Consider the following 27076-nt stretch of genomic DNA (forward strand, 5'->3'; position numbering starts at 1 on the left):
GTCCCCCTTCGGATCACAGATCCCCCCACAGAAGATCAGAGAGACCTGCACTTCCACTCTTTCACCCCTAAATCTCTTTCTGACTCATTGAACCTTCCCATTCTACTAAAACTGCATTGATGAAGGTCATCAATGGCCCCCTGTGGCCAAATGGGTGGCCAATCCTCATCAATTCACCTGAATTGTTGTAGTTAACAGAAGCCATTGCTGCAGGTACCCCCTGAGGTTTGTCAACAGTGGGTGCTGTCCTGGAGTAGGTGTCTGCCTGGACGCTTCCCTCTTCCCTTGGCCAGCACACCCACCAGTGAACTCTGCCTGGAGCCCACGGGGTGAGATTCCAGCCCCAGGGCTCCCAGCCAAGTCCTTTGGTGCCTATCAGTTAACGGCTGCAAGTCACGATTTTCTTTATGTTCCAAACAGCCAGCTGGTGTTATGAGGTCTGCAAGCTGACCTCAGTCTAGAGAGGCACAAACCCTGTGGTAACATCTTAAGAATGTCACAAGTCCTGCCCCCTCAAGCCCTCCCAGCTCATGGAACCAGAAAAGCGTGCCACCAGGGTTCTAAGCCCCTGGCTGGCAGGGCACAGCCCCAGCTGAGAAACTGCCCCTAGCTCCCTGGACTGTAATTAACCTGATGCTTCTTAAAGACACAAAAAGGTCAAAGACTTGGTCTCCATCCCCCAATTCTTCCTCCACACTGCGAGGGGGACAGAGGAGGAAATACACGGTTCTGGGGCATCATGAGCGTCTCATCAAACCCCACCCGCAACGGCCCCTCCCTCGAGCAGCACATCTGGAAAACCAGGCGGGTCAGCGCATCCCTTGGTTCATAAATCCCTTCCATTACTGTACACACTTGGGCTTCAGGAAAGAAGGGATCGTCACCACCACCTCAGTTAGGCGTATTATCCCCATTGATTGGCTGATTTTATGGAGTTATAATTCACAGGCATGTCATTCACCCCTTTAAAGTGGCTTTTAGTGTCTTGGCAGTGGGGCGACCAACTACCCTCATTATCTGCTCTCCAGAACATTTTCCTCACCTAAAGAAACCCCACACTCATTAGCATCACTTCCCATGACCACCCCATCCCACCCCAACCCCAAAGCAGCCACTGACCTTCTTTCTGTCTCCAAGGATATGTCATATAATCAGGTTCGACCTGCATGGGGCCTGCCGTGTCTGTCCCCTTGCACGCTGGCTAACGTGTTCAAGGTCAGGGGCAGCAGGGGGCTGTGGCTCATTCTTTCTCATGACAGAACAGTATTGTACAATGTGGCCCTGGCCCCCTTTTTATAACTAAGGAGACTGTGACTCTGTGTCACTAAGCTCCCTCGTCCCTAACTGTAAGTGGAGGAGTCAGGTGTTTCTTACTGAACCAGCCGGGGGAAAACCAGTTTAAGAACAGCACCGTCTCCATCTTGATTTGCCTCCGTTTGTGCAAACGTGTGCCCCAAAGCTTTGATGATACCACTTTATGGTTCACAAACACTTTTAGCTTTTTTGCTCTTCCTTTCTCAGAGGAATCCTCCAAAGTGGAAAAGGCAAAGGTGCCCCCATTTTTGGAAGGAATCAAAGCTGCAAAAATGTAAGCAGTGTATGTTCAGGGCTAGCAGTATTTATTGATGGGCAAACGGTGGTTGCATCCAAATCTGTACACAGCGGGAGGGGCCAGCACCACTTTAGGCTTTTTTACAAAAATGCATGACTTAGAGAAATCATTTTTGGTTTCTCCTTTCAAATTAGCTTGTAGTGAGTGCAAGCCTTCCGGCTGAGGGAGAGCCCCACTTAAACTCCATCAAAGAGGCATTACTTGGTTTGGCTGTAATGCTTTCAATTGATGTTAGAAATAAAGGCTGGTGTCTCTTTCCAATCACAGGCTGCAGGCCAGGTCTAGGCATCGCAGAGGAAGGGGCCTGGGAATATGTTTTTAACAAGTTCCCTAGGTGGCTTGAATGCACAGGAATGTTGCCTGGGAGCCAAAGCCTCACAACCTGAAAGGGGTCTTTTACCCCCCCCAGTCTCACAGAGGTTGGAGGCAACCTCATGTCACAGAATCTTTGTGCTCAGGCCACACCAAACTCCAGGCCACTAGCTAATGTCCTCCAGGCACCTTCTAGGAGCCAGGTTCTGTAGGTGCTGAGGGTAGAGAGGACCAGGACGGTGTCCTCAGGATGCCTCGAAGCTATGGGAAGATCATGTCACAAAAGTTAATAAAACCTGAGAGGAGAAAGACATGTTGGGACCTGGGTGAGCCTCAAAGGTCTCACGCCAACGGAAAACACCCGTCACAGATGTTGTTCGACTCTACTTACATGAGGTCAAATTCATAGAGACAAGAAGGACAATAGGGGGTGCCAGGGGCTGGGGGGACCAGGTGACACTGTTTAATGGGGTGAACTGGGTGACGGTGATGGATATAGAGGGTGGGGATTTTTTTTTAAATTTTTTTTAGTTGTAGGTGGACATAATATCTGTATTTATTTATTTTTATGTGGTGCTGAGGATCAAACCTTAGTGTTATACCACTGAGCTACAGCCCCAGCCCAGTGTGGATGCTTTTAGTGCCACGATTGGACACGTAAAAATGTCCTAGAGAACTGTAGGTAATGTAGACTTTGGCACAACTTAAAAACAAAATCTCTCCAGGGGGCCACAGTGGAGAACCCAGGATCTGCTGGAGGTCCCCGGCACATGTGGGTCCTGGGGCTGCTGTGCTGAGTGGCCCCTCTCTGGCCTCCTCATGATCCTGTCCTCCCTCCCGGGTCCCCAGCAGGCGAAGCCTCCAGTGCCATGCCCCACACCCATGGGCTTTGAGCAGGCTCCCCTGTCCAGGCACAGCCTGGTGGACACCCGGCTTACCCCTGGCCTCCACCTTCCCTCACTCAGCTCCCAGCTGCCGCTGGGCCTGGTAAGCACCTGTTCCCCAGGCCTGGGCACAGCTGCTCCTTGTCATCATCCGGGTCTCCGTCCAAATGTCATGCCCTCCCTGTCCCTGTGGCAGTGGGCTCTGGCGCCGCGCTCTGGAATGAGCTGACTTGTTTACTGTAGGCCACGGGAGGGCAGGGACCTCGCCCGCCCGGCTCATCTGTTGCTATAATTCCAGCAGCTGGAAGAGTGAATGTAGAGGGTGTCGAGTCTGGGGCCAGACAGCACTTAGTAGGTGTTCAAGAAGGGTGGCTGGCGAATGTTCCTGCCACCCACTACAGGCAGACAAAGCGCCATCCCGAGCTGCTCTGTTCGCAGTTCCTCAGCCCCGCTCTCAGCTCCTCCAAGAATAGAGCGCCTCCCTCCCTGCCAGGCCCTCCTTCCTGACAGCGTCCATGACTCAGATGCCTGCAGCCAGACTTCCTTCCCCAAGGGTGTGTGCAGGGCCAGACAGCCAGGCCGCTGCGGGGCACTGGGGCTGGGGGAAGCGGGCCACCCCAGCCCCCTTCCCATGAGCAGGCTTTGGAGAGCCAAGCATGGGCCCAGTGAGACCAGCTCAGACGGTGCTTTACATCACAGTGGATCAGACGCTGCCCTGATGGTCCTATTGGCAACTCGGTGAGGGGAGCCATCAGGGCCAGATGGGAAGAGAAAGGCCCAGAAAGGCTGAGTCACCTGAAGAGGCCACACAGTGGGGCCGGTGGATGTAGCCCACAGTCTACATTCCCTGGCCTGCAATCCAGCCCTGACAGCTGTGGCCTGCACCCCAGGCCTCCCAGAGCTGCCAGGGGCGAAGCATGCTTGGAAAGCTTCCCAGGTAACTGGCTCTTCTTTACAGAGCTATTAGCTTCCTTTCATCGCCCCATAAAACCCTCTAGCTGATGATGGATGCCATCCCTCTCTAGGGAGGGAGAGGGGGAGGAAAGAAAACACAAAGGAAAAGTCACTGGTTGGAAGTGAAAAGCCCCATGGGTGAATACCTGGGAAGGAAAGGCCTCAGAGCCAATTGGGTTGTAGTTGCCTCGTTCAGCTGCACAGGCTGTGCACTGCTAAACTCTAAGTAATGCCATTCTGACACCCTACAATGCAAACTGCCTCGAGTTAGTAGGTGCTGGGAAAGGCCCCTGCCAGATTTGGGATAATGTCTTCAATATTCTCAGGGTCTACTCCTCACTGACACCTGGTCCTAGCTTGAGGATCACTCAGTTCTCTGTACATGCTCATGGATACCCACAGGCAGGAAGAGCTGACCAAGAAGGGAGGTCAAGACGAAGGGTTTGGCTTCCTGGCGTTTCTGGGGGCTTGGCCCATGGCCAAGAGAGGAATGGGCTGTCTCTGGAGAGTTAGATCCTGCTTAATGGACTCTGACTTATCTCTCCTCCGTCTGGAATTCTGGGCAGACGATGGTCAGACTTTCCCTTCTCTGTGTACCTAACTCCTAGAGCTCCTTTTCTTTCCAGTACTGCATCCTGCAGGCTTTCTTCCCACCTGGTTTCCGATACTGACCCTTTCTCCAGGTCCGGCTTCTCTTCTGTTAAGAGCTCACTTTGATTCTGTTGCAAACCTGCTCCGTCACTCTGGAGCTCCTGGCTCCTGCACTTATCTCAACTTGGCCTTTGTTCATTTAAGTGCATGGCCTTTGCACTGCTGCGCTGCAGCTCTGATGTCCCTGGAGGGGCTGTTTCTGCTGCGAGGCGTCCATGCTGTCCTGGCTTGCGGTGCCTGGTCACCTCTTGGGACTGTGTTTCTTTGTTTGCATTTTATTTTTGTGACACTTTGGATGGGACCCAGGGCCTCCTGCTTGTTAGGCACCATACATCTCCTGCCTGGCTGCTCATTTTCTGTGGAAGTTATTTGTGGAAATTCTGGGCACTTAGGACAGGGCTCTGTTTTTCCAGACAATCTCTGTTTGCTTTGCCAGGCGCCTGGGCTGTGGCCTGGGGGAGCTGGCTCTCAGTTCTAAGCTGGAGGTTTACTGAACCAGCAGGTGGTCTGAGTTCACTCCCTCTTCCCCCTGTTCTCCCTGCAGGGTGGACATGGGGAGACCTTTCCCAGGGTTACCATTACAGTGTGTCACAAACCGGGAGGTTTTAAACATCATAAAATTTTCCTTTCAAGTTCTGGAGGCCAAAAATCCAAAATCAAGGTGCCCACAAAGGCGGTTCCTCCTGGAAGCTCGAGGAAGAGCCTGCTCCCTGCCTCTCCTTTTCTGCTGGTTGCCCTGAGCCTTGGCAAACCTGGCCAGCAGCTGCACTGACTGAATCCCTGCGTTGGTTGCCATGGGCATTCTCTCTCTGTGGGCTTCTTCTTCTTCTTCTTCATTATTATTATTATTGTTGTTGTTGGTTGTTTTTGGTGGTACTGGGGGTTGAACCCAGGAGTGCTCTACCACTGAGAGACCGGGCACCAGGCCTGGTTGAGTTGCTGAGGTTGGCCTTGAACTTGTGATCCTCCTGCTTCAGCCTCTCAAGTTGCTGGGATTACAGGCGTGTGTCACTGCACTCAGCTCTCATGACTTTCTTACAGGGTCATTTATCACCGGATTCAGGTGTCCACTGGACTTGGGGACCTGTCCCTATGACAGGGACAGCAGGTAGGAAAGAGCAACAAGACACAGTTTTCCCAGTATCGCTCAGCACCAGCCAAGTGTCATCTGCTTGTATAATCTAGGATTGAATGGCTCAATCATTAAAAAATATAGTATCGGGGCTGAGGTTGTGGCTCAGCGGTAGCGTGCTCGCCTAGCATGTGCAAGGCCCAGGGTTCGATTCTCAGCACCACATAAAAATAAATAAATAAATAAATAAAAAATATATATATATATAGTATCACAGATTATGTGAAAATATTTTCTAAAACTGTATCTTCCTTCTAGGGCTGACTCTGTTTGATCACATATATTATCATAATATTATATGCATATTGTAATATTCAGCCAAATTAAACTCACTGGTATTTTATTTGGGTGTGTTTTGTTTTTCAGAACGTGAGCCTGGTCTGAGTTTTGCTGCATTATCCTTCTCTGACCTTGGTACATGGACAGGGTCCCTTGTAAGATGAGTTATAATATCTTTTTGTATGTGCTTAAATAATTAATCTAACCAAGAGATATTTAGGAGCAGGATTTTCTTGAGCTCATTTTGGTCATTTTTTTAAAAATACTTTTTTCTTTAGTTGTAGATGGACACAGTACATTTACTTTATTTTTATGAGGTGCTGAGGATCAACCCAGTGCCTCACACATGCCAGCTCTACCACTGAGCCCCAGCTCCAGCCCATTCTGGTCATTTTTATTTGCTTAGAAAAACATACACTTCACTCAGGTTTTCTAATTGATTGTCAAGAAGTTGCACATACCCTTCCTTCCTCCCTCCCTCCTTCCCTCCCAGTGCTGGGTATTGAACCCAGGGCTTCCCCACCATTGAGCTACCCCTTCACACACTTTTTATTTTTTATTTTAAGACATTATTTTCTTCTTTCATAGCTACATCCTCTTTTTTTTCTTAGTGTCTTCTACCTTGGTTTTCTTTTCTTTCTTTCTTTTTTTAAATTGGACGTCCAAAGTTTCTCTCTTTTTTCTTAGCCCTTTCAAAGCATTGTTTTTTGGGGATGATTGATGAATGCAACTCAGTTTTCATCTTCATTTTTTGGGCGGTGATACCATGGATTGAACTCAGGTGCCCTCCACCACTGAGCCACATCCCCAGCCCTATTTTGTATTTCATTAGAGTCAAGATCTGAGTTGCTTAGCACCTTACTAAGTTGCTGAGGCTGCCTTTGAACTCGAGATCCTCCGGTCTCTGCCTCCCGAGCAACTGGAATTACAGGTGTGTGCCACCGTGCTCGGCCTCGTCTTCATTTTAATTGCTTCTTTTATTTTCTTGGAAGGTTATTTGTTTTTCTAGCTTCCTGAGTTGAAAGCTAAGTTCAGTAACTCTTAATCTTACTTGTCTCTCAATAAATAATGTAGGACTATAAATTTTCCTCCGAGCGCTGGTTTGGCTTCCTGTCTTCCAACCATTCACTTGAAACACTTTAGTTTAGAGTTTCCCCCTGTCTTTCTGGGATCCCTCAGGTTTCTATTCCATTGAAAATATATCTGTGTCCACATGGATACGAGTTTTTAATACTATTATTTTTTTTCCTGCCATATTAAGCGGATTAGAAGAGGAAGATTATGCCACCATGATCTCACCCTGCTTATACCTCCTGGGGACTTTTCTTTCCTCCCTCAGGGTTAAAAACAGAGAATGTGGGTCAGTCCTGTCCTGATGCAAAGGCCAGAAAGCTATCAGCAGCTGTGTTCCCTCCCATCGAGCATGTGGCATTGGTGCCCAGGCCTGCTGCACCCCTGTGGGTTAGCTTCCCTTTCTGCCTTGGTCAGCTCAGATGGGATTTCTGTCACTCACAACCAGGAAAGGGCTGACTGATCTTTTGACCTTCTGCCTGTCATCCATGTGCTGAGCAGATCCTTGTCTCCTAAAGCACAGAACAATACATTTCACTCTGCCCAAGGTCACACAGTGATTAAAACTCCCCATCAGTTAAGTGTTCTTCCCTGTATAATCATGCAGAAATCCTGCCTCTGAGTCCAGTAAGACATGCCATAGGGGCTGGGGATGTGGCTCAATAGGTAGCGCGCTTGCCTGGCATTCGTGCGGCCTGGGTTCGATCCTCAGCACCACATATAAACAAAGATGTTGTGTCTGCCAAAAAATAAAAAAAAATAAATATTAAAAAATTCTCTCTCTGTCTCTCTCTCTCTCTCTCTCAAAAAAAAAAAAAAAAAAAAAAAAAAAGACATGGCATAATCTGGTCCTGGGGTGGAGGGCAGGTACTGGGTAACCTGGCACCCCATGTTCTGGACATGCATCACTGTCCATAAGATGTGGGCACTGTCTGTGCACCTGTGACCTTGCAGAGGGCCTGGGGGACCTTGAAAAGGTATCTGCTGTTGGCCCGCCCACCGTGGGCACAGCACCACTTGTGCTGGGTGCTAAACAGATACAATACTGGGAACTAAAATAAACCCGGCTCAGTGACATCTTGACACCGCTTCGTAGGAACAGCAGGCTCCTGTGTACACACCGCACCACTCTGCACACCTATTTGTGAGTTAATCACACATCAGCAAACTTGGCTCAGAGCCACGTGTTCCTGGACCACGCCGAGGGCAGCTCAGGCTACGGGATTCTCTGCCTCCCTCTAACCCAGATCCTTCCCACAGATCCCAAGCCAGTCTTCTGCCAGCCTCTCTCCAGCCACCCTCCTCTTTTCCCTGCCAGGAGAAACACAGAGGGTGGGGGTGGCGGCTCCTGGAGAGCGCCGTCAATAAGGGTGTCCCTGATATACTAATAAGATGGTTTAATCACGCCGCCAAGATGCGAGTGGAGCCAGACGGCAAGCAGAGGAGGAGCTGGAGTGTCACTTCTCAGCATGTGTCCACGCCCCTCCAGGCGCCAGCCCCATTTGTCCTCTCCCTGGTGGTGCCAACCTCACTCTGCCTCTAGAATACTGCCTGGCCTGACCCGCCCAGCTCCCCTGAGTCAGCTCTGAGGGGTCCTGGGCTCTGCCTCAAGGTCCCGGTGGTGGCAGTGAGTTCTGGCACAGGCCAGGGGAAGGGGGGTCGGTCAAGCTGGGCCACTTCTGTGTGTGACATGGCCCCGCCTCTGCTTACTCATCTGGGAAGAAGGGCCCAGGCTGAGCTCAGCCAGGCTGGAGGCAGTGCTGGGGGAGGCGCAGGCTGCAGCCTCTCCTCACGTTGCCTGGAGACAAATCCTATTCAGTTTGGAGATGACCCCTCTCACCCTGAAGGTTCCAACTGACAGACAGGTATGAGGACAGCGTGGCCATGGTGGATAACTCATGGACATTCAGGTTCACTCTGCCACTAATTCCCTCCCCCCCGACAGATGTGCAATGGGAAACAACTATAGTACACAGCCCCCATCCAGCAGGACCTCCTGGTGGATGGGGACACTGGACACTATCACGTCCTCTCCTGGAAGGCCCCAGGCCAGGAGCTAGGGTGACCTCCCAACATCATGGGCCTTGGGCTCTCCCCTCATTCATTCAGCTCAATCAGGGGCCAACGCACAGGGTTTGTTAAGATGGAGGCCAGTGATCACCGAGGATGAGAAATACCTTCAAGTTTTCCCTGCAGGACTTTGTGGTCTGGCCCTGCCCCTGCACAGGAACCAGGCAGGTGAGGACGGGGAGTGGGAACAGGCCAGAGCTGGGGAGCCTCAGATCCCAAGAGTTTGAAGTGCGTGGAGAGCTCTTTCCTGATGGGAGCGCTGAAGGCCTGTCCTCAACCCTGCTATGCTACCTGGGCCCTGGGAGATCTGCCCCACGCAGGCTGGGCACAGGGCCTGCTTCCCAAGAGCTGTCTCCGCTGTCCCAGGCAGTGGCCTCCAGCCTCTGACACTGCAGCAGTCAGGTTTCGGCCTCCTGGGTCCCCGTGAGGTGGGTGCTGGGAGAGTCCAGCTGAGCTAACTGCCTGAACGTACCCTGAGGAGAACGGCAGGCCAGTGGGCCAGGAGAGGGCCAGGTGAGGGCAGGTGTGACTACTCCCTGGAGCGGGGCATCTGGGACAGACCCAAGGGAAGTGCAGATTAGGAGGTGTCCTTCTGCAGCAGCTGGGCCAGGGCCCCAGGGACAGCTCCTGCACACTGCCAGGTGCTCCCCTCAGGGCTTCTCACACATCCTTCACACCCTGACCTTGAACTCTTCTAGGTATCCATGAACCTATTCCTCATTCCTTCCTGTGAGCCTTCTGCAGAAGGGTAAACCAAGCCAGGTGAAATCAGGGAAGAGGCCAGGATGTGGACCAGGTACCCCAGTGCCACCCTGGGGTGAACTCGCCTTCCGCCAGATCCAAGGCTGGGGAGTCCCTCCTGCCAGGCCCCTCTCTGCTTAGCCCCTGCCCTGCCTCCTAGGCTCTGGGCCTAGTCCACGCTGGTAGGAACAGCCTCCTAGTTGGTCCACATGCTCCCAGTGTGGAGCCCCTGAAGTCCTCCTTCTAGAAACACACAGGGTTTGTTAAGATGGAGGCCAGTGATCACAGAGGGCATCTTCCAGCCCCAGAGGGCATCTTCCCAATGCACACCTGGCTGTGTTCAACAGCTCTGTGGAATGTCACCCAAGGCCATCATGGGTACCCTGTGGCTTCTCTGGGTCGTCCCCCAGCTCTGGCTGTTCACTGCTGGAAGTGGGTAGCCTGGCCCCTTAGCACCCTTTGCTCCAGAGCCCTGAAAGGCAGTCCCATTCCTTGGTCCCCAGCATGCTGCATGTCTCAGGAGTCCCCTAACTGCCACCTCAGGCACGCAATGGGGATCGCACTAGCCGCTCTCCTCGCTCCTCCCTCCTCCTGGGGCAGGACCCTTCCTCCCACCTAGTCTCCACGGGAGGCTCCGCCCACACAGCACATTCTCCCAGAGCCCTCAGGTTGCCCCCAGGGTGCTCTCGCTACTCTGTCCCTGAGCTTGAAGTTCAGGACAGAGCCTGCTGGTTCATTAGTGTCTTCAGTGCAAGCCCATGGCTAGGTGTTCCATAGACCTCCATAAAAACCAGGGCAGCCTCTGCCTTGTACCTGTGGCTTCAGAGAGCACTGGGCAATGGACTCAGGGACCAGAACAGCCACAAGGGCCAGGGGAGGCCAGCTGGAAACAGGGACGGGCTGGGGACAGTGGCACAGGTGCTCGTACAAAAGAGACTCTGAGAAGTAAATGGGGTCTGGGGCAGAGAGAGGGGAGTGGGTTCCCAAGAAGGCCTTGCAGCAGTCACACCCAGGCCTGTACCCCAGGGGCGAGGCCCGGCCTCCACCTGCTGCTCTCTCCTTCCACGCGCACTGGGTTCCCAGACCCTGTGACCTCCCAAGTTCAACACGTTTTGGTTGCAAATTCAGGAGACAAGTTGCCTTGTCCCCAGAATCCCCAGAGGCAGCAGGATGGAAGAGAGAGTTAGAGCCCAGGCTGGCCCTCTTACCTCTCTCTCAGCCTCAGTTCACTCATTTGTACAGGGTTTGGTAACGGAGCCAACGAGGTGTTCAGTATGAGGGTGGAGAGCACCCTGGTACGGTCTGGAAACCAGTACATGTTCAGCTGCCCATGTGATCCTGAGGAGGCCTAGCCTCTGGGCATCTGGGGGATGGTGGTGGTGTCCCCGGGGCCTGTGAGTGGCTCCAGGAATTCCAGGGAAGGGACCCTGGGGGAGCAGGGAGCAGATGCTATTTAGGGGCAGTAGAAAAGTACAGATTTCAGAATTTCCTGTTCTTGAGACAGGTAATACTGCACATTCCTCAGCACCCAATAACCAAACGCAGTTAACAGCATGAGTATAGGAAACGTAAAGGCTATAAATAGCCTGGCTTAGACTATAAATAGCCTCACCTCAGTTCAAGAGATTTTGCTGCCAAATGAGCTATGACAAAGCGTTTGGCTTTCGGAGCTGCTGGATCTCGGCATCGAGAGTAAGGGATCGTGGATGTGCATGTCAATGATCTCACCACATGTCGCAAACCAGTTGCACCTCGGCCCTGCCTCAGCCCACAGCAGCGCGGTTCAGAGGCGGGTTACGTGTGCCTCCCCATGAAAGCTCACCAGGCCCTCTGACCTTGGGGAACACAATCCAAGGGCATCAGTAACATACAAAACCAAATGCAAACATAAACCTCATGCACGCACACGCATGGACAACAGTGTCCCCCACAAATTCGATCGTGACACTGTGTACACAGAGATCCGGGAGGACCTGATCAGGCCAAGCCCTGTCCACAGACAAGAGCCAGTGTGAGCAGCTGGGCTGGGCTTGGGGGCACATGGACCTGGCGGGAGCCCAGGCACAGAGTCCTCACCAGTTGGGGCCTGGCCTCCTGGCTGAGCGGCGTTCCTTCACGTGCAAAGCTGAGCGCCACAGGCCTTCCAGGGCTCACGGGAGGCAGCAGGCCACGGGCTTGTTGGGCAGCTGGTGCCAACAAACGCCTGCTGACTGCTCTGCGAAGTTGCTCAGATGCACAGTAGGAAGGAGGTGCTTACGTGGATGGTCCCTTCAGTCACCTGGGGCCTGGGGACTCTCTTTTGAGGCAGGGCCAGTTGTGGGCCTCTATCCTATACCAGTGCTCCCTGTCTCAATGGAGATGGTACCTTCCAGATACTCCTCCAAGAGCCTAGGCTCAGGGTCTGGAGGGAAGAACCTAGGGCCAGGCAGGGTTCCCCTAAGGAAGGCCCCACCTGCCGGCCAGGGCGCAGGCCAGGGTGCCAGCCCTCTAGCAAGCTACCCAAACTTACGGACCTGTTCTCATGCTTATAGGACTAGGCCTTAATACCAAAGGCAGCTAAAGGGTGAGCATGGGGCCCCATTAAGGGACAATGCATGTAAATCCCCAGCACAGGAAATGGCAGTGGCTGTGCTCATGACAGTGATGACAAGGACAGCTCTACCCATGGACGCTCATGATCATAAGAAACAATGCCTGGTATATTACTGTTGTGTCCCTCTGCATCACACGACATTCCCAGCACCCACAGGGACCTCCAAGTAGCATTGCGAGGCAGGGGAGAAGGTGCCCTCTCCCCAGTTCAAATTAGATAACAGAAGCCATGAGGGACATGGAGACTTGGTCAAGGTCATCAAGCAAGTTAGGAACAGAGAGGACATAAGGACCTCTGATCCTGGATCCAGGGTGACACCACAGCCATCCCAACCAGCACCCTGGACCAGCAGCTCCCAGCAGCCTCTGGGTCCTCCCAGTCTGGGGGTAACGGGAGGAGAGAGCAAGAAGGAGAGGGGGTGGACGGGTGCAGGGAACTGAGTCATCTTCCCACTGGTCCAAGCCATTGCACACAGTCTGGCCCCTCTATCTTTGGCGGGGAGCGGGGCGGGGGGGCTATTTTGGGAAGCTCTGCACACGCCCGCCACTTCCCTGCCAGGCTGACTGGGTCAAAAACAAAACCAGCCCAGCAACAGCCCTGTGTCAACAGGGTGGGAGGTGAGGAGGCGCTGAGCAGCCCCGAGCAGAACAGCAGGAACGGGGAAAGCGGGGGAGGCAAGCACAACACCCCCACCCTGCAGAAAAAAGGCAGTTGGGGGAGGCAAACAAAATTGAGTTGGAGGCAGCAAGATGCAGCAGGAAAGCCTGGGGTCAGACAGAGCCAACCACACGCAGACTCTATCTCCAAGCAAGTTGCTTCGCTGCTCTGGGCCTCAGTTTACCCACTGACAGGAATGGCCCGCCCACTGCCAGGAGAGTGCCTGAGACCCCCTCCGGGCCCTGCCCAGGGCCATCTCTGCAGGGCAGAGCATCTACAGTGCTGGTCCTGCAGGCACCAGCCACCAGGGTGGAGGACCAAATGAGGCACCTGTCCATTCTTAAGTGACCATAGTTCTTGAGGTCAGAGCAGCTGCCCGATAAATCTATAAGGTCAAAAAGCTCTCTGAGGAGCATCCAAGAAACCAAGGAGAAGGAAGTAGAGACCGCTCCACTGCACCCAGAGTTCCTCCCATCATTGTCACGGGGGAAGTGGCTGGTCACTAGCTGCTGCCATTCAAAGAAAGGGAGAGAACCATCTGGTCCAGGGACAGAGCACACTGCCCTACCCAGAGCAGGTGTTCAACAAACACCTGTGGGTGGAATAGGGCTGGCTGCAGAGGCAGGAGGATGGAGGATGGGAATGGCCGTGGAAGCTGCTGATGCCCTGGAGGCAGACCATTGTGGGAGCTCTCCCAATCCCACAAACCCACCAGCCGGCCAGGAGCAAGAGCCCAGGCCAGGCCTGCAGGGAAGGCCTGGCAGGGGTATCTGTGCTGGCCACTAAGATATTGCTAGAGAGTTCCACACCGGGCAGAGCTGAGCAGAGCTCGCCTCCCTGGGAATCAACCCAGGGCTTTGTTGGCTCTTCAGGGCTCCATTGGACTTTCTTCTCCTGGACCCCCTAAAGTGGGTGTGTGAAGGGTGCATCTGGCCAGGACGCCTGTCTCCTGAGCCACCCCGCTGCTTCAGTCTCTGATTCTGCTCAGGGAAGGAAGCAAAGCTGTTCTGGCTGATGACGGGTCTGAGGCTGCTAAAAGATACACATCTGTTTCCTGGGCAGCTGCCACTCTACTGTCCCTGGCCATCACAGTGACATCCTGTCTACAGGGTATAGCAGGTAGAATAGCATCCCCCTCCCCAGCAATCCCCAATTCACATCTACCCAGAACCTCAGAGGTAGGGTCTTCGTAGAGGTAACTAATTAAGGAGCTTGAGATGAAATCACCTGGGTTAAGAGTCAAAATCCAGTGACAGGTGTCCCTATGAGAAGAGGAGGGGATGCAGAGACACAGAGGTGGGGCCATGGGAAGATAGGCAGGCTGCAGTGATGCAGCCCCGAGCCAAGGGTCCTGGAGCCACCAGAGGCTGGAAGATACAGGGGAGGATGTGCCTCAGAGCCCTCAGAGGCTCTGCAGACACCTGACTTAGACTCCTGGCCTCCAGGGCTGTGAGAGAATATACCACTGCTGTCTAAGCCACTGGCTGTTATGGCAGCCCAGGAGAGGAGCACCCTGGGCTTGTGGCTCTGGGAAACAGTACAAACCCAGGCTTGACCATATGTGTGTCAGTCAGGGTCCTCTGCTCTGGGGGCCTGCAGGAGATAAGCCAGAGGCACCCTGGCTGGGAGGGCGAGCCCAGCACTTGGGTGGAACTGAGCCAGCTTGTTGCCAGGCTGTTACCAGGGCTACAGCCCAATAAGCCCAGGGCACTTAAGGAGCCAGCGTGGGCAGTCAATCTGCGTCCAGGCTACTAATATGCTGGAGGGGACGCAGCCACTCAGGCCATAGTGTATGGACTTCCTGCCACCCAGCCCCTCTATGCTCCTTGATTTCCCAATTTGGCACCTGGATAGCTGTTTCTAGACCCTCAGGTGAGGCCTGCCCTGCCCAGCCAAAATTCCTGGGGTGCACCAACTCTAGGCAAGTGGCCTTCAGTACTGACCCAGGTATATGTCCCAACCCAGGGAGGCACACTGGATGGAAGATCTGGACACACAGGCCCCACACTGCCCCTTGCTCAACATCTTTTTGTCACTAGTTTTGGGGATCCTCTCAGGATGGGCACAGGGAGTTGGCCAAGGCTTCTGAGAGCTTCAGGGCTGAAACCAAGCATTTCTCTGAGACCCAGCCAAGGAGGGGGCACCAGTAGTGGTGAGCCATCTCCTCGTCCCAGCTCTGTGGGCCAACCAAGCTAAGGGACGTGCTCAGGACCATCTTGGGACTGGTGATGTCTGCAAGGCTCAAAGGGCTCTGAGACGGCTGAGCCCAGCATTTCCAAACCCCAAAGCCTGGTAGGTCTGGTTCTCCACCCAGACCCACCGACTCACAGCTTCCTGCCAGGGCCCCAGGAACCTGCATTTTAAACACCTCCCAGGTTAAGGGGAAGGCCCTAGAGAGTGAGAACAAGGGGCCAAGGCTGTACTCCAGTCCCCTCAGGCTTAGTCTTCCAGGAAGCCTTCCCTGGCCTCGGGGACACCTTGCGCCAACGTCGCTGGCCTTTATCAGCCTGTCCTGTGGCCGAAAGTTTGCCTTCGAGATCAGGCCCTGAGCTTTGTTCAGAGTGGCTTCCCAGGATTCAGCCAGAGAAGTTGCCCAACAAATATTTGTTAGGTGAATAATAATTTCAATTCTAAACTCTGTTCCCAAGCCATTGTGTGACCTCGGGCAGGTCATTCCTCTCAATTTCTGTGTCCCTGCATGGAACAGATCACAATAAGTGAGCTGATGATCCCCATGCAATGTGCTCAGGAACTGCTGGTGGCAGCAAGACCCAGCTCCGGCCTCACACACTGGTGCCCACACAATAGGTCCTTACTGAGATCTGGCAAGATCCAGCCAGGAGGCTCTGCAGGAGGACAGAGGTAGAGCGAGAGAACCCAGGGGCAGCAGAGTCCCCAGGAGAGGTGGATACGTGGATTTCAGAGGCTCTGCTCATCTCACAGGGCCCTGGCGGAAGCAACCGTGCCCTGGCCCTAACCCAGCCTGGTTTATGGCTCTTGGGGTTCCCAGTGGGGGGAGTTGGGACAGTGACTGAATGCCACCAGGCTTCAGATGGGAGCTCACATCAAGCTACAGTAACAGGGCCCTGAGAGCTGGAGCAGGTATCTGGCCCTGCGTGGTCCTCCATCTCCAGGTATCTAGGCCAGGCTCCAGCAGGGCCACATCCCAGGGCCCCAGAAGTGTGCCGGCAGGGACAGCTCACACAGCTAGGCCTCTGCCAAGGAGGAGCGGGGAGCTCAGGCCTGAGCTCTGTGCCATTCCTTCTAATTATTCCAGGAAACCAACAACAGGTTCTTCAGCCCAGCCTAGCCAGGGGGAGGGGGGATGGGACACCCCTCAGGGCCCAGCCTAGCCAAGGGGGAGGATGCCCTCAGGGCCCAGCATCCAAGTGCCTGTTCACACATCCACCCAACTGGCTCAGACGGGGTGTTGCCAGCTATAGTCCCAGGTAGTTTCAAGTGACTTGGGGAAGCCCCAGGGTCTCTGTGCTCAGCCTCACCGTCCATCTGGTCTGATTGAGGGCCCTAGTGTGTGACTGCTACCTGACAGGCAGAAGCAGGCCAAGCTCAGGTGGGCTGGGCAGAGGGCTGAGGCGGCAGTGAGGACAGCTAGCAGGCTCCTGTCCTCCTGCTGGAGTGCCAGCTGGTGATTTACATGGGAACTCTGGCCCTGTCTTCCTTCAGGGTCCAGGGGAGGCCCCTCCTTGGCACCATGGCCACACCTAAGCTCCAGTCTGGTGCTGCCTGCTGGGACCTGGGATGGGGGACTGTCGGGGAGAGCTGAAGGCTGGTGAGCACCACTCCCTGTCCTGGAAGGCAGGTCTGGTCCAGGAGTGCTCTGCAGCCGATGGCTAGTTGGGCACAGCTGGCTCCGTGGTGTTGGCCTGGCACTTAGGACGGACTTTAGTACAGACTGGCCATCTGGAGAGAGCCCTGTGAAGCCATCACCCTATCTTGCACCCCTCCATGAGCAGGGCAAGGAGCAGAGCCTTGGAGACTCTCATAGCATGGCTAGGGGGCCACCTGCCTGCCCCATTCTGTGCTCCAGGAAACTGAGGTGCAACAGGATTTGGGAGCCACCATGTGTCACACAGTCCCATGGGTCACCCAACCTGGGCCTATGTAGCCCCCATATTTTGCTCTCAGGGCCCGGGGATGTCTCCACCAGCAGAGTCCTGATCTGCTCCATCCCAGGAGCCCAGTCATGGAGAGAGCACTCCAGCCATGCTACAGATAGGGGCCTGCAGGCAAGTGAGACCAGGGGCAAGCCTGTTAAAATGCAGCCCTCCCGCTCCCTGTCCACGCTGCCTCTGACAAAGCCTGTTCACTGCCACGGGTGGGCTGTGATCGGTGTGCCCACGCCTAGGAGGCTGTGAAGAGCTTTACAAGGGCACCGGCTCGGAACAAAGTGCACTGCAGACACGATCCTTTTGTCCCTCCCAGCCTCCCCAGTGTGCCCTTCGTTAACCCTGTGACACAAACCAGGAAACAGGCTCAGAGAGGCCAAGGGAGTCCCAAGGATCTCACAACCAGGCTGATGGCAGAGCGGGGACAAGGGCAGCTTTCCTGATTTGCTCTCTGCCCTGACCGCACCCTGCTTTGGGAGAGGTGACAAGCACCTGGTAAGGGAAGTTCCTCTTGCTATAGCAACAAGGTGGGGAAACTGAGGCACAGAGTGGGCAGGTACTGACAAACAGCCCCCTCCGAAAACATCACCAGCACTTTGCAGGCTGACAGGGCACATTCAGGCCCCTGGTTCAGGCATTTCCACCAAGCTTGGCTTTATGGGAGATAATGTTAGCTTGGAAAGGTCCCCATGAAGCAGAGCGGGGACCCCAGACTCTCAGACCTTGGGTCTGATGATCCCTCTCAGTAGCTGTCTAGGTTCTGAGGTTGGACATTTATCTGAAAGGGGCTGTCATGAGGCTGGGCAGCAGCAGAGGACCACAAAGCTTACTTATGGGGGGGAACCCGAAGCTGCACACTGAACCCAAAAGCAGCAGCATCTCGTCCAGAAAGCGCAGGAACCAACTCCCTCGCACCCAGAGCTCTGAAGGAGAGGCTCAGGCATCAGGCAGAGCCCCTGGGGAAAGCACCCAAGCCTGAATCCCGAGTTCAGTCAGGAATCCTGGAAGAAGCTCAACTTCTGAGGTTGTGTCCAAGGAACCCTGCCTCCCACGGCTCCTGGTCCCCCAGGACTGGCTGGCCACTCCCACAAGGACAGGACTTGAGTTTTTTCATTTAGCTTCTTGTAGGATCCTTAAGGTATGAACCCTCCTCTCTGTCCACCCTTTAGAAGAACCCTCAAACGCCTCAGAATTTTTTAAAACATTTTCACATAATCTCTAACATATGGAAAAATTGCAAAACTCACAGGAACTTCCACAGACACTCTTCTAGAAGTGCAGATTGCCCGCCTTTTCCCCTGTTTACTTTATGTTTGTGCCCCCCTCTCCCTCACACATCTGTAGGGGCACACACATCTGCCCCAGTTCGTTAGAAGGGAAGTTCCTGGAACGTTTCACCCACAACAGCCCTACCACCTCTGCCACTGCCAAAGCACATGTTCATTCCCACGTCTGTCCTTTGTGTTGGTACGTGACACACACATGACACAGACCATGCTCTCTCCACATTACAGGTGGGAAACCAAGGCACAGGTCTCTTGATGGGTAGCATTCCTCCCACCTCATGGAGCCACCTACTTGCCTAAGTCCTCAGCATAAAACAGACCCCACAGCGCAGCCACTGCCCCAGAGCAGGACAATGTAAAGGTCTTTAAAAGAAAGAGCCACTGCACCAGAGCCGAGCAGAGTGCACTGGGTCTGAGCCACTAGGATCTCTTCTGCAAAGTCACTCGCATACCTTGGTGGGGATGGCAGCCAGGATGGGGGCTGGGTGTGGGACCCCCTCCCCAACTGCTCTCCGTCCTTGGCTTTCCTTTTCTCGTCCTGAGCTGATGAGATGGGACAGAAGGAGACCAAGCCTCCTCTGTAGGTCCCTCCCAGGGGCAGGGGCTGGGTCTAGTCCTCACCCCAGAGCCCAGCGCTGTAGACAGCTGCACGAGGAAACAAGCAGTGGACCCGACAGAGATGAACCTGTGGCTCTGCCCAAGGCAGCTGTCAGCCGAGACTTGGTTTGGGGCATGTAAAAAGGGGTGATTATAAACCATAAATGTCAAGAACTATGTAATGTTTTGAACAACTAATAATAAAAATTAAAAAATAAAATAAACTATAAAATCCCATGAGATGGTGAAGATCAAGTAAGGGGTGAAAGAGTCTGCCCACCTGGCTCCGGAAACAGAGCCAGAAACAGAGGGGAACGGATGTAAAGCCAGGACACCCAGACACAAATAGCATGGAATATACACACAACCACCACACACACCGCACATGCACACACCATCAATGTACAGGCACACCACACACACAGCACACCCACCAACTCATACACACACAGCACACTAAACTCACACCACACAAACACATCCTACACAACATACCCCAGATGCACACACGAACATAGACCCCACACACATACACATGCATACACACCGGCAAGCAGATGCCACACATACACACACTCATAACATGCCACACACGTGCACACACAGGTCTGCATTCAGCGCACCCTAAGCTGAGTAGTCTCCCTCTAATGAGTCCCTTCCCTGGGGGTGGAGACCCTCAGAGGGCTGGCACCTGGGGCTGCCCTGCAGAGAACCATGCCCACCCCAGGAACACACCAGACAACACGGCACAGCCTCAGGTGAGGGAAAGGGACAACAGAGGAAGGCAGCTCTCCAGAGTGGACAAGGACAGGCTGCCTCTGGAGAGACGCGGAGCTGGAAAGCATAAAGGGTGGCTGTGGGGTCCAACAGTGCTGGGAACATTAGCATGGGCAGGATGCAGCCAGGACGGAGCAGGAGGGAAAGGTGCATCTGTGGGGTGTACACACATGTGCATGTGGGTGTGTGCACAGTGGATGAGGACTGTGTGAGTGTGTGCCTGTGTGTGTTCAAGGAGACCAGGGGAGGCCGGCGGGAGCTGGAGCTGCCTTCTTCCTGCACAGTTCAAGTCATTTGTCATTCATGGAATACCACCAAGAGACTCCCAAGGAGCTGGGCCCAGGGCTGGTTGAGGACAGAGGCACCTCCGGGGCAGGTGGTTGTCCTAAGCCCCAGGATCCCCCACCCAAGTCTGAGCTGTCTGTCCTGTCCCCCGCACAGCCTGGGCAGTGGACCTCAGCTCAGGAAAAGACAAAGCCAACTGTCCCCTCAGAGCTTCAGGGGCTCCCTGAGGTCGGCCAACTGCTTTCCACAGGGCCCTACCCTGAATACAGCACTCGGTCGAATTAAAGAAGAATAACTCACCGCCTGGAAGCCAGCCAGCTCGGCGATTATTCCACTTTTCCTGGAATGAGCTTTCCACACTTTCGCCGGCAGAAGCCATTGGCAGCCAGGGCTCCCGCCTCTCCAAGCTGCTCTCACACCCTCTGTGCTCTGCACTTGCTGTCAAGTGAGGCACCGCTAAATGCAATTACGCTCCGGAGCATCCTCTGAGAAGGAAGGGAGGGAGGGACGGGCAGGCGGGGCAGCCCGGGGCCCACCTGGTCCACGGCAGGCAGCTGGGGCGGGGGAGCCTGCCTCTGCCCCTCGGCCAAGCCCTGGCTGTCCAACTTGGCTGTGTGGGTGGACCATGCAAGCGGATCATGGTGGGAGAACATGGGGACCTGAAGGCAGAGGAACCCCCTCCTCAGCACTGCAGGACCAGCCTTCCACAGAGGCTGAGCAGAGGCAAGAGGGCGCGGGCACTTAAGGGCTGGCCTGTAACTGTCACATCAGAGTTTCCATTCACAGGCAAACCAAAACCAAACCAAACAAGACCAGCACACACACCCGCTCCCCATCACTCAACTGCTAACCGATCAGAATTCACAGCCAGCCAACCAGAATCCAGACGCCGGCAATGTCATTAAGAAGCCTGCACAACACTCAGATGCCAGGAGGGTCTCGGTGAGTATCCAGACTCAAGCAGAGGAAAAGCAGGACAGCGTTGATGTCTGCAGACACAAAAGCCTTCCTCTCTTCCTGCTCAGCAGGACCCATCTCACTGCTCACAGGGAAGCACCAAGAATCTGGGGTCTGAGGCCACTGTAAAGAAACGGGCGGTGCAGGAGATGAGCACCCGACCACAGAACTGCACAGGGAGTCCTGCCTCCGGCCGCCTTCAAGGCTCTGCTGCCGTTATTAAGGCAATCTGTCAGAGAGAATGCCCAAACCAAAATAGAACCCAATCAGGTGGCCGTGAGCCTGACCTTATCAACAGCACTCAGCCTGCCGCGCCACTCTGAGCTGGTAGAGCCAGCACGCTCCCTCCCGACTCCGCTGGCACCTGGCACACGGTACATACCTGAAAGGCTGGGCTTCTCTGCAGTCAGCCTCCCAAGCTGCACACCTTTGTTAGAATCGGGTACAAATTCCCTGATACCTGCACTGGGCTCTGAAGCTCCCCAAGTCAGACAGGGCTACTCGGCGTGCGCTTTCTATTTAAAGATCAGACAGGCTCACGCTCAGACACCATTCAGGCCCGGAGCTTCTAAGAACTGGGTGCTAAATCCGGTCTCTTTGGCCTCACTTTCCATCAACACAGGAGACGTTCTTGTTGACAACCACGGGTTCTATTTTCCAGCGCCGGCTGCACAGGAAGCAGAGGTAGCAGGGGAGCGGCCTCGCCTCCTGGGCTGGGCCACTCACGGTCACCATCATCCGCTCCCTTGGAGGAGACGTTGGGGAGCCAAGTTGAATGCTGCTGTTGGGACCTGACTGAACCAGACTGCTGACGGGCTGTCCCAAAACACACAGGGCCTCTGCAAGCGACACAGGACACTGGTGTTCCACCGGGAACCGGCCAGCAGACAGGTCCCCCTACACTGTCTTCTTGGACATCCTGAGGGTGGGGGACACCCGCCCCCGACTGAATGCCCATTTTCGGAGGATAAAGTGTTGGCTGGAGCGACAGCCAGTGCGCAGCCGGAGCCCAGCCTGCTGGGGTGCACGTGCGCGCCTCGAAATATCCTCCCCTCTCCCGGCTGGACCACGCTCGAGGAAAGAGACCGGCGCACTGTGGAGCAGCCACTGCGGAAGATAGGAGTGCAACAGAGCGCTGTCCCCAGCCCCAGGAGGCAGAAGCCAAGCCACCAGACTCTCCAGAGGAGAAGCCCATGCACCCTGTTCTGCCCTGCCCCTCCAAGCTCGAGCAGGCCGGGCCAGGCCTCTTGGTCCTTCTCTCCCTCCATCCCGCCTCCTTGGAGAGAAAACAAGCAGCCCATGCGTCAAGACGGAGCCTTCCTCGCTAATAAACCCATCCTATGTCTGTGACATGTTTCAAAAGGAGCAGAAAATTACCTTCCAGGAAGCCAACGAGAGGTAAGGGGCGGGGGGCCACGTGTCAGAGCGGGCACGACCGGCCGCAGGGTCTGGGCTGGGGCTCATCCAGCAGCCCCCATGCCCGCAGCATCGCTGAGCTCCTCAGGTGCCAGTGTCAGGGAGCCGCCCGAGGCCTGGGGCTCCCCAGGCAGTCCATGCCTAGAGGGTGCCAGCACGGGTCCCAGGCTGGGTGGACAGAGGAGCCACAGCGGGCAGGGATGACGGAGGAGGGAGGAAGGCAGGCCGGAGAGGAAGGGGTGGGGAGCAGAGCGGGAGGGCGGGAAGGAGGGAGAATTGATTCTCTCTCCTCCACTGGGACCACTGAGCTAAGTTGCCATGGAGAAAGGGGAGCCGCTGGCAGAGCTCAAGGCGGGCGGAGGAGCCATATGCCAGAGGGAAGGCGTCAGCGGAGAACCAATCCCACAGTTCTGCTGCTGCAGCCTCCCCCAGGCCAGGCCTCCGGGCCCCGGCGACAAGGCTGGGAGGGGTACAGCTGAACCCGCAGACAAAAGCCGCAGCCCTCAGGAAAGGGAGGCTGGAGGGGTATGCGCTGGCCACCCTCAGGCAGGCACGCAGACCACCCCCCTCAAGCCTCCATTCTCAAGCTGCAGGGCTAGTCAGAGGTCAAGACCCCAGGACTGAGGAGCCCACAGGCCCCTCCCAGGCCTGATGCCTGAGGAGGCACTGCTGGTCCACACCTGCCTCCCTCTTCCTAAACATCAGTTGCCAAATCCTGAGTCACATTTTCCCACCCTCGGGAAGGAGGGGATGCCCACCTATGGGAGGGCTTCAGTGGCCCAGCACCACCCAGGCAGGAGGCAGGAAAGGGAGGCTGCTTGGCATGAGCCCATGGAGGAGGCTGCTCCTGGACGCTGTGGGCTGGGCCACACCAGGCTGCATCGCCTGCCCAGCTGCTGCCATCCCTACGGTCGCTGCTGGGTGCCTCTGGCTCCAGGACTGGCCTTGGACACTTGAGGCTACAGAAATGGGGCTGAGGAGGGGCCAGGGCCTGGGTGGGAGCCTCGGCTTCTCCTTTTGGAGATCGCAGAAGCAGAGCAAGCCCAGCCATGTTCCTGGGCTTCCATCTTTTCACTGCCAACAGGGACAAGACCACCAGCTCTACCAAACCACTGCGAGGCTGACAGAGTGGGGAAGCCTGAGGCAGTAGACGCCCGGAAGGCCTTGGTGCCACCTCGGGGGATCTCCTTGGGGGGCCAAAGGACAGGGCAGCACCCAATGTCCTGCCTCCCCTCGCCTGCTTGATGGCCAGGCCCCAGGACAGGGTCCCCAGGGCCGCTGTGCTGACACAGAAGCATCGGAGGGTCTGGCACTAGACCCTGTCCCTGAAGCTGTGGGCTTCTCTCTCCTGGCCCCCCCCCCCGACTTTCCCCTCAACATTTTGTGGCATATGGCAAAGGAGGAAACGTCAGAAGGAGCATCCATGGATTCACTACCTAGAGTCAACTGTTTCCTCTCACTCTTTTTTTTATTGTGTTAAAATACATATAACATAAAATTTATTCATTTTAACCATTTTAAAGCCTACACTTTGGTGGCATGAAATACATCCATGACATGGCACAACCTCCACCTCTGTGGAGTTCCAACCCATTCTTTTCACCCCAAGAGGAAAGCCGTGAAGCAGTTACTCCCATTTCCTCTTCCCTTCAGCCCCCCAAAACCACCATCCTCCTGTCTCTACAAATGTACCTGTTCTGGACATTTCACATGAATGGAAGTGGCCCTTTGTAACTGGCTTCTTTCACTTAACGTCATGTTTGTGTATTGTAGCCTGTGTCACCACCTCACTCTTTTTCTTGGCTGAGTAATATATCATTTTGTGAATAGACAATGTTTTATTTATCTATTCATCAGTGGATGAACACCTGGGTTGTTTCTATTGCCCTCTCACATTTATTTATTTATTTATTTATTTATTGGTGGTGCTGGGGATTGAATCCAGGGCCCTGTGCATGCGAGGCAAGCACTTTACCAACTGAGCTATACCCCTAGCCCCTGTCCTCTCACTTTTAAAATGAGGTATTTTTTAGAGCCCTGGGAAGTGTCCTGACATCCCCCTATCCCTTGGTCTTCAAGTTGCAGGTCTCAGAGGCCCCAAACTGAGCACTATTCCTACCTTGTCTTTCCATTAAGCAATACTCCTCACTGGATGGCAAACAGGGGAGGCTGCCTGGCCTGGAACCCAAGGCAGGGACCCTAAGTGGCCTCAATCTCCTCTGTCCCAGGGAGCCTGCATCAACTCCAACCCCCAACTCCAAAACAAGATGAGCCTGGGTTCCAGAGCCGTCCTGCACCCCTGCTGCATGGCTCACGAGTCATCCCCTGGAAGCTTCAACTTCTCCACCTTTAAAGTGGGGACAAGGATCTCTACCTTGGGGGTGCCCCAGAGCAGGGCCAATGTTGCCAGCAGAACTCCCACCACGACGGCACGCTCCACACCTGTACCACCCAGGACCCAATTCCACTCATTTACAACTGAGATGAAACAAATCACAAGAAGCCAGTGGTGTGCGCCCTGCTTGGAGCAGCCCTGCGACGAGGAGATGGAGAACACAAACGGGCACGGGCCCAGGCCTGGCTCCTGGGTCTTCGTGGCTTCCCCTTCCTCTCTGTACTTACCTTCTGTGTCTGGCCAGTGGCGCTGGCTTCTGTCTGCAGCCTGACCCAGAGACCCCTCTAAAAGGACAGGGGGAGGGTAGTCAGATTCTCAGGGAACCAAATAGCTGCCAGCCGGGCAGTGGGCTTCTCAGACTCCATAATGACAGGGTCTCTGAACCATGGACCCTGCTCTCTGCCTGTTCTAGAACCCTCCTCCCCGTCTCCCCCAGCAACTCCTGAGGCCATCCCTGGAATGTCCGGGCAGGGGCTGCAGGAGTGGAACCCCACCCCCAATGCAGTGGCAGAACCCCCCAGCAGGATCTTCAGAGAGAGGGTCTTGGCTCCAGGCCAGTGCTCAGGGAGACCCTCTCATGCCGTGGGCTGCTCTCAAGGCTCCTCTGACACAGAGGGTCTGCACAGAATCCAGGCGGGACTTGTGCAGCCTTCTCACTGCAGATGCAGAGACATAGAAGCTCCTCTGGGGTCACGCAGCAAGGCAGTGGCAAAGGTGGGTCTGCACTGGGCCCGGCCCCCGGGGTGATATGGGGGCTTGTGTAAGCATACACGCTGCTGGGGTTTCCAGTCCTCAACCCCCTCACCAGGCAGGCAAAGAGCTGTGTGCCTAAGAGCGGGACAGCGAGGACCGAAAATGCAGTAAGCCACTCGTCTCCTGTCCCAACCACCCGGAGCCACCATCTGGAGGAGAAGCCATGGGCGAGGGGAATAAAGGCTCCAGATACACAACAGAAGGGTACACCCAACCACAAAGCACCGTGCCCCCCTTTCCACATCCAAGATCCAATCAGCTGCAGACTGGAGTCATTGGGACACACTGCGTCTGCCCTGAACATGTCCAGAGGTGTTTCTTCTCATTATCCCTAAACAATGCGGCGCAGCAATGCTTTCAGAGCAGTGGCGTCATGCTAAGTCTTGTGAGTCATCTAGAGACCCTTTAGCCATGTGGGGACGTGCAGAGGTTCTGGTAAACACTGCCACCTCACACAGGGGACTCGCCCACTCCGGTGTCCCGTGGAGCCACCCTCCTTCAATTCCGAGAGATGGCCGTGAAGCATCGGAACTCCTGGAACACGGGTCACCAGCGCAGGTCTGTCTCCACCCTGCGAAGCCTGTTCTTGGCTCCCTGCATCCCTGTCCCTGCCTCCCTCAATGGCAGGCCTGGAGGGACCCTCTCTAAATGTCCTGCCGAGGTGCGGAGTACAGAGCAGCAGGCATCTGTGCTCCTCCCCTGCACTGGCCTCTGCTCACGGCCCTCCTAGGGCCTCCTTGATGGCCTCACTTCAAACTCCACTTCGACCCCAGCCCTCGCATGCCCGCGGCTCCAGATCTTCTTCAGAGTGTGATCCTTGCTGCACACTCTACATGCTTTTCTTCCTTTTGCTTTTTTTAAATGGTGGCAAAACGCACAACACAGGACATTTGCCACCCTAACCATTTTTCGGCATAGGCCTCAGTGGCAGTAAGTATGCCCACAAAGTCCTGCCACCACCACTGCCGTCTCCAGAACCTCTCATCTTCCCAAACCCCAACCCACCAAACAGCTACCACCCTGCCCGCCCCTCCCCCACACTCCACTTTCCCTCTCTACACACTTGACTCCTCATGGTGTGACCACACCATGGTGGACGGTACCACATTTGTCCTTCCGAGCCCGGCATCCATCTCTCAGAGTATCACACATCTTCCAGATGTGGCATGTTCTTTCTTAAGATTTCTATCTTTCCCACTAGAGTGGAGGCTCCAGGGGCGGGACTTGGGCAGTTGTCCCACCCCTGTACCACCAGAGCCCAGCACACACGGGCTCCGGGCAAATCCTTTGGGTGAATTAAACAATGAATGAATGGGTGTGTGGGTGGATGGGAGAATGGGTGTGTGGGTGAATGGATGGGTGGATGGGAGAATGAGTGTGTGGAAAGATGGGTGGATGGACAGGTGTGTGGGTGGGTGGATGGGTGTGTGGGTAGATAGGTGTGTAAATGGCTGGATGGATGAATGGGCAGATGGAAGGATAAATTGATAGATGAATGGTTAGATGGATGTGTGGTTAGATGGGTGT

At 55.0% G+C, this 27076-nt stretch overlaps 1 protein-coding gene and 1 long non-coding RNA gene across 19 annotated transcripts in view; one reads left to right on the forward strand and one right to left on the reverse strand.

Annotated features, from left to right (window-relative positions):
* Positions 1–27076, reverse strand: part of Pitpnm2 (phosphatidylinositol transfer protein membrane associated 2) — a 127746-nt gene that overhangs the window by 48834 nt on the left and 51836 nt on the right. Inside the window, exon 1 of one of the 18 annotated variants that reach the window (XM_040289551.2) lies at positions 22363–22619. The exons of 14 other annotated variants lie outside the window; for them this stretch is intronic. The gene's annotated coding sequence lies outside the window, so the exon portion shown is untranslated. Of the gene's footprint in view, positions 1–7574; positions 7598–20328; positions 20459–21367; positions 21389–22362; positions 22620–27076 lie in introns of those variants that run through there. 3 more of the 18 variants (XM_040289553.2, XM_040289552.2, XM_078039291.1) reach the window with 3 other exon arrangements.
* LOC120891363 (uncharacterized) lies at positions 20479–24252 on the forward strand. The gene is made up of 2 exons (XR_005735720.2): positions 20479–22383; positions 23486–24252. It is a non-coding gene; the product is annotated as an uncharacterized LOC120891363 (long non-coding RNA).

The sequence above is a fragment of the Ictidomys tridecemlineatus genome, chromosome 2 (assembly GCF_052094955.1).
Source record: "Ictidomys tridecemlineatus isolate mIctTri1 chromosome 2, mIctTri1.hap1, whole genome shotgun sequence".
Taxonomy (NCBI): Eukaryota; Metazoa; Chordata; class Mammalia; order Rodentia; family Sciuridae; genus Ictidomys; species Ictidomys tridecemlineatus.